This window comes from Benincasa hispida, chromosome 3, assembly GCF_027475165.1.
Source record: "Benincasa hispida cultivar pf3 chromosome 3, pf3_genome.v1.1, whole genome shotgun sequence".
In the NCBI taxonomy this organism is placed as follows: domain Eukaryota; kingdom Viridiplantae; phylum Streptophyta; class Magnoliopsida; order Cucurbitales; family Cucurbitaceae; genus Benincasa; species Benincasa hispida.
This window is the reverse complement of record NC_143480.1, coordinates 77833759-77840450: the sequence shown is the minus strand read 5'-3', so window position 1 is coordinate 77840450 and position 6692 is coordinate 77833759.

Sequence of the window (6692 nt, the reverse complement as noted above, 5' to 3'; positions counted from 1 at the left end):
AATTTGAGAAATGGTAAAAAATAACACCTTTAAATTTTCACCTTATTAAATTAGTACTATTTTTGAAAATTCGTTCAAATAGCTTTCCATGATCCATCTCGGATGAGATCGACCACTGAGATTTAGTTAAAAAACTTAGTTTTTTTTAACTTATCGATTGTCGTCCCTTTTGGGCCTTTCTCGGTACATCGCAGAGAGATTATATCGAGATTCTAGAAATATTTTTAAAATATTATGGGATCTTCCTAAATTTTATATTAAATCTTATATATTTTTAATTTTTTTCCAAATTCGATTATATTTATCAAATATTATATCAAAATCATATGTAACTTTTAAAATCTTCAGCAAATTTCTAATTTCCAAATCAATTTACCAATTATCCAAATGATTTTTTTAGATGAATTTTAGTGGATTGATTTTGATTTTTAAATTTTTGGAAAAATTAAAATTTTCAAAAGTAGGTAAAATATGAAAATATATAAAATCTCGGTATAAATTTTCGATAGAATAACATCAAGATCGGTGAATTCTCGGGCAGATTAATACTAAGATTTTATATACTCTTTATATTTGATATTTTTTTGGGATTTCTACATAAAATACCTAAAGAATAGACACATTTACGTTAATATCTTAACATTTCATTTTTACAAAAAAATCTATTGGTTTCTCTATTTTCACTAATATATATATATATATTATTTCTCTTTTCTCCATGCATACCCTCTCTCTCCCATGCATGTATTCTCTCTCCCCAATAATATATTCATATATTCTCAACCCCATAATTCACACTCATTTCTTCCTCTTCCCTCTCTTTTGTTGGGATTGATGTCCTAATTCTCCTGGAGTCTTGTTGTTTTGTAAAGACACACATTGTTTAATGAATAAAATAATTGTTATTTAATTTTGGCATTTACTCATATCCAATAAACAAAGCTTTTTGGTTATCTTATGTGATATACAAGTGGATCATGCCTTAAGTGATAACCTAAATCGGTCTGTAGTATAAGGATTAAGGTGGGATACCTGATCCTGGTGATACTACGGATATGACTCGCTTTGTAGAGGTTTGCAAGTGTTGTAAACTACTACAGATGGTAGATCCTGACCATTCATGTGGAGACATGGAGCGGGAGTGTCCTATACAAAGAGTTTGTATAAGACCTGGACCACGAGATGACTAGACTCTGCATATAACGCCATTGATACTAGAGATTTGCATCTCACCTAAACGACCATAGGTGACACGACCTCAATCCTGAGTGTTTTGTGAACTTCTGTCTTTGAGGGCGGTCCTTTGATTAGTATGGGTGAGAGTGGCCAGATTGCCAACTCAACATGCCTATCTTTTTGGGGACTTGTCTGATATGGGAGTTGGGAACTAAATCCACAAGATAGAATTCACTCCTTTCCCGAAGTAGGGTAAGTAGAAAGATTACTCCCTTAAAGGCTGATTCCGGGGCTTGAACATAGTGGCCACAGCTTCTCTTTGGAAGAGAAGACTCAGTCATAGTAGGACTATGACTTATGTTCATTAGAGGGATCAGTGGTACTTAAGGAGACAGATGTAACTACAGGGGCATAACGATTATTGGCCCAGCTGTACCTACGAGTGATCTATGAAGGGTTGTCGCACTGCTGATTGGTTAAGATGGACACATAATATATCTGTGGTAAGGAGAGTTCAGTTGTCGGTCTTTAGTGGAGTACTTGACAGTTAACGGATGGTGGATCCCGTGACTACCGTTGGAGCTTCGAGCTACAGGTCCATGAGGTCCGTTTGGTAGCTCAATGGATTCAGTTGAGGATCAGTTCTTGGTGTTGATTTGAAATGTTCAAATTGACAAGAGTTATTTTGATTATATATATGATATAATCGGTATGATGTATGAGATACATCTAGTGGAAGATTGATATAAATGAGATTTACATTAAGTACCATGGAATAGAAAAAGAACTATGGTTTATATGCTTCATGAGATGAAATATTAAAACTATAGGTTATAAATATAGTATGATAAGTTGTTTATCATTTATGTTTATAATAATATTAATTATTGGTTAATTATTTCTTTTTCTTTAATAACCAAGTGAGTGGGTGGCTATTGAATTTATGGTAACCGTGAGTTTAAAAGAAAAGTGGTTTTCCTATTTTCAAAAAGATGATTTACAAATGATTGAAAAAGTTTTTTGAGATTTTTCTCTCGGTGAAAAAAAGAAACTCACAGAGTCGTCAAGTAAATACAGATTTACAAAACGATGGCTGGGCGAGCTAAATGATCGTGCAGTATTTACTAAATGATCGCATAGTTTTGCTAGACGATCGATTGCCCTAAGTAAACGATCATGTAGTGTCTGTAGGCAACAGACCGAGCTAAACGATGAGCTAAACGATCACATAGCTTTTGCTAGACGATCGCTTAGCTTTATCTAACGATTGGGCATCGACCTATACGATAGGTCTCCGCCATCTCCCACTTGCCTAGTCGTGCACCGATCGATGTTTCCTCCTTCGTCTGCCTCATACCAAGTCCGAACAGAGCTCACCCTCTGGATTCTCACACCGAGAATACCAAGGTAGCCTTGTTGGTGGTGTCAGACTCAACTCGACATCGTCGAGGTTTTCTGGAGGCCGTTCGTGCTGTTGCTGAGTAGTTCGTGATCGAGGCGATCGTTGAGGATGAGCGCGGTGTTCGTGTTGCGGTGTTGCAGTCGTGTAGTTCGAGCGGTCGTGCGCAACGGAGCGTGGAGACGCATTTGCAAATGTTCGTAGGTTTTCCCTTTGTGTATTTGTAGTTATTCATGCTGTAATTTCTGTATGAATTGTATAACCGCTTGTTTGGAAGTTGACTGTAAATGTAATGTTCATTCATGATTGTGATTTGGAATTATTTTTCTTCCGCTGCTCATGGAAATCTCAGATCCGATCTTTCTCCTTCCCCCTCACTCTCTTTTCTCCTTCCAACAGTGTGAGTTGCAGGCGGTAGACAACGACGTGGGACGAATTAATGGCTCAGCATAAGATGACACGAACAACTTGGAACGAAACGATAGTGTGGACGACGTGGGACGAATCGACTGTGACGAGTTGAGTAGATTCAGTCGACGACACGATGGAGTGAGCAAATTCGGTCGTGACGACGGGGAGAGAGATCCGTAGCTGCCATGGCTGAAGAAGAAACAAAGATGAAGATGGAGAGTTATGTATTATAAACCCTCATATGAAGATGAATTTTATTTTTTCCTATTTTTTATATATATTGTGATATACATATATACTTTTCTTTTTAGTTTTTGTATGAAATTTCATATATACTATAGCATATGTATTCGTTTATTTGATATAAACGATCATTTTTTTTTATTTAGACTTATTGTATTATGATATATATACTGTGGTGTAAATAAAATTTATGAAGATTTATATATTGTGATATATTTTATATATCTATTTATACTGTGATTTATGTCAAGCATTGAGTCAATCTCTAATTTATAAACTGTAGTATATTTCATATATTGGTTAGAATATTTTCAAATACCTAACAAAATATTCTAATGCATATTTAAAATAACCGTGAATTCATCAAAATGTTCTAAGGTATATTTAAAATAACCATTAATCCATAAAAAGAAAACCAATAAATTGATATATGAAAACCAACATAAATAGAAAATAAAATTTCATTAAATGCATCTTTTTCCAAATTGGAAAATAAAAAAATTAAAATAAATGCATTTTCTTTCTTCCATTGATAAATAAGAAAAACTATATTAAATATATTTTTCTCTTTGTCATAAATGTATTTTCTCACTCTATCATTAAAGTAGCTTCGAAAATAGAAAAAAAATATATAAAACGATATAAATAAATATAAAAAAGGGTAAAGCTGTCCAAAAATAACACTAAAAGACCTTTCTAAAAAAAATCAAATTTAAAGACATTTATGAAAATATATGGCTAAAGATAGACTTCTTATGTAAATTTTTTTTTTTTTTTTTAATATTTATTTTTGCAAAATTTAATCTTTCTCAAAATTTAAAAATCAAAATGCAATCATCCATCAAAAAAATTTAATCGGTAAATTCATTTGGAAATTTAGAAATTCATATAATCAAGGAAACATAAATTGGCCTAAAATACATAAAAGTTGAATATAATATTCGGTAAAGATAACCAAATTTAGAGAAAATTTAAAAATATATAAGATTTGGTATAAGATTTGGATAGATTATCTAATATTTGAAAAAACTACTAAAATCTTGGCGTTTAATCTATTCGAGATGTATCGAGAAAGGCCCAAAAGGCCAGAACAATTGATAAGTTAGAAAAATTAAAAATTTTAACTAAATCCAGGTTGTCGATCTCATTCGAGATCCACCAAGAAAAACTAGTTTAACGACTTTTCAAAAAGTGTGCTACTTTTTGAAAGATGGAAAGTTGAGGGTGCTATTTATGACAATTTCCCTATAAATTTGGTCCCTGTGGTTTAGCGAAAGTTTTTTTTTTTCTTGAACAAAAGAGAAAGTTAGAAATTAGTCCCTTTAATATTAAAAGTCACAACTTATTGGGTGTTTGGACCATCATCTTAAAGTTGGTGAAGTAGGTTATTATAGTCCACTCTATGTTTCGGGTTCTAATTATAATAGTTGGGGTTTTCAACTATTATAACCTATCTTTAATTACTTTATTGTTATTATTTTAAATCATTTTTTGTTACAATATTTATTATTTTCTACTCATCATCTCTTTCCGTCTTTGTCATAGTGTTTACTATTTCTTACTCAGACTAAAAGAGTCGGCACTCAAACATATACTATTATAAACAAGACTACTTTAGTATATATCCCAAACATAGACTATTAAAACCTATAGGCTATTATACATATATTATAATAATCAACTCAGAGTTCCAAACGCTCAAATGTTTATAGTTTGATAAAATTTCATAAATAGTTTCTGATAAAATTCTCATAAAATGTCTTCACTATAAGGACCGTTTATGAAGGTTTTATCAAACTATAAAGAACGAATACATTTTCTAAATGATAAGTATCAAATTTAGAACATATACTATTTTGCACCTCTTGTTTTAGATTAAGAAAATTATAGTGAAACCCTAGCAAAGTGAATAAAATAATGAGACCGTTAGTAGAACCGCTATTGGATTTCTATTTTAACACTTTGCAAAAGCGTTACAACTTATTACAGCAATTTTCTTGTAATTGTTGCAGCGGTCTTATAATGTTACATACCTATAGTAACCATTAGTTAATCTGCCGCACTTGTGACAACCACTTCAATATTTCCTTTAGTAGCATCGTTAATATGTCCTATTGCAACAATTTTAAGATTGTTATAAGTTTATGCAACAATGTTTCTTATTGATGCCAAAATCTAGACAAAGAAAAGTGTATTTAACTTTCACGTGACAATAACAGTAAATTTGTGTAACCTGCAAGATGGAAAGATTTGCACACCCATATGATGCTAGCTACACAGACTCTAATGCTTAGATCAGAAAGTGTATTTATTTAGCATGTATATTATATAGTTTGAGTATTAGAATGGACTTACTCCCCCATTTAACTACACAATGTGTTTATAAATTGTCCTAGGTCCTTCCCAATAGGGTTTTGAAGTTGCATTGGGGTTACCCTTTGTCTCCATAGGTTGGGGCGTGCGAGTGGTGTCCCATTTAGTATTTTGCTAGGGTCAACTTTGGCTAAGGCCGGGGATGAACACATTCTCTTAGCTATATTTTGGTTCTAAGATGATCCCTTTGACCAAGGCATGCGTGAGGCATGTCCCTTTAGGTATTTTGTAAGGCTTGCCCTCGATCAGGCTGAGGTCGAGCACATTAGGCCCATTTGGTCCTAAGTAGCCACTTTGGGCCAAAATCTTGCTAATTTGGTGTTTTTATTTTTGCTTGATGTCGATTATGCCATTTGATCCAAAATTACCTATCCCAAAATAGAGATCATGGTTTGGTTGTCTGCAAGTTAGTTCTAGTATACTAATATTATAAGTACGTGATGATGGCAGTCAAGACATAACTTTGTGATGTGTAGTTTTGTAAAGAACAAATGGTCTTTGGTCTTTAGTGCAGGTGCACTCTGTCAGCAAGTAATATAGGAGGTACTCTAGATATTGAACCTAAAGGATTGGTTGTTACAAAACTCTAAAGGAACAAGACTTTTAGAGCAAGTAAATGCAAATCCAATGTAATCGAAAAAATAATTAGGATTGATGATTTTTTGTGAAAACAGATTAAAAGTGAGAATGATAAAAGAGGAACTCGAATATGCGCATATGAAGGAGTAATCTAACATACAATGGAATAAATCAAAATCAATAAGCACTCTAACTACTCTCAATTTGAGTTTTAAACATGCTTATCATAATTTATCTGAGAAATAAATACTACTTATTCAACAAATTCGATTGATTGATACGAGTTGATTTTCTATTACGAAGGGCTTGAAGCAAAACTTACCTTTGTGGGTTGAAGAAGTCGGTTCGACCGGTTCAGATTGTTGAGAACGTCCTAGAACTCACAGTTCGTAAATTTTGTGTTAAACATTCTATTTATCAATAAAATATTATTGAGTATCTTATTTCAATAAAGTTGTTGAGTTTGCATTCTATTATGAAAATCCAATAAACATATCCATGGCTATAGTAT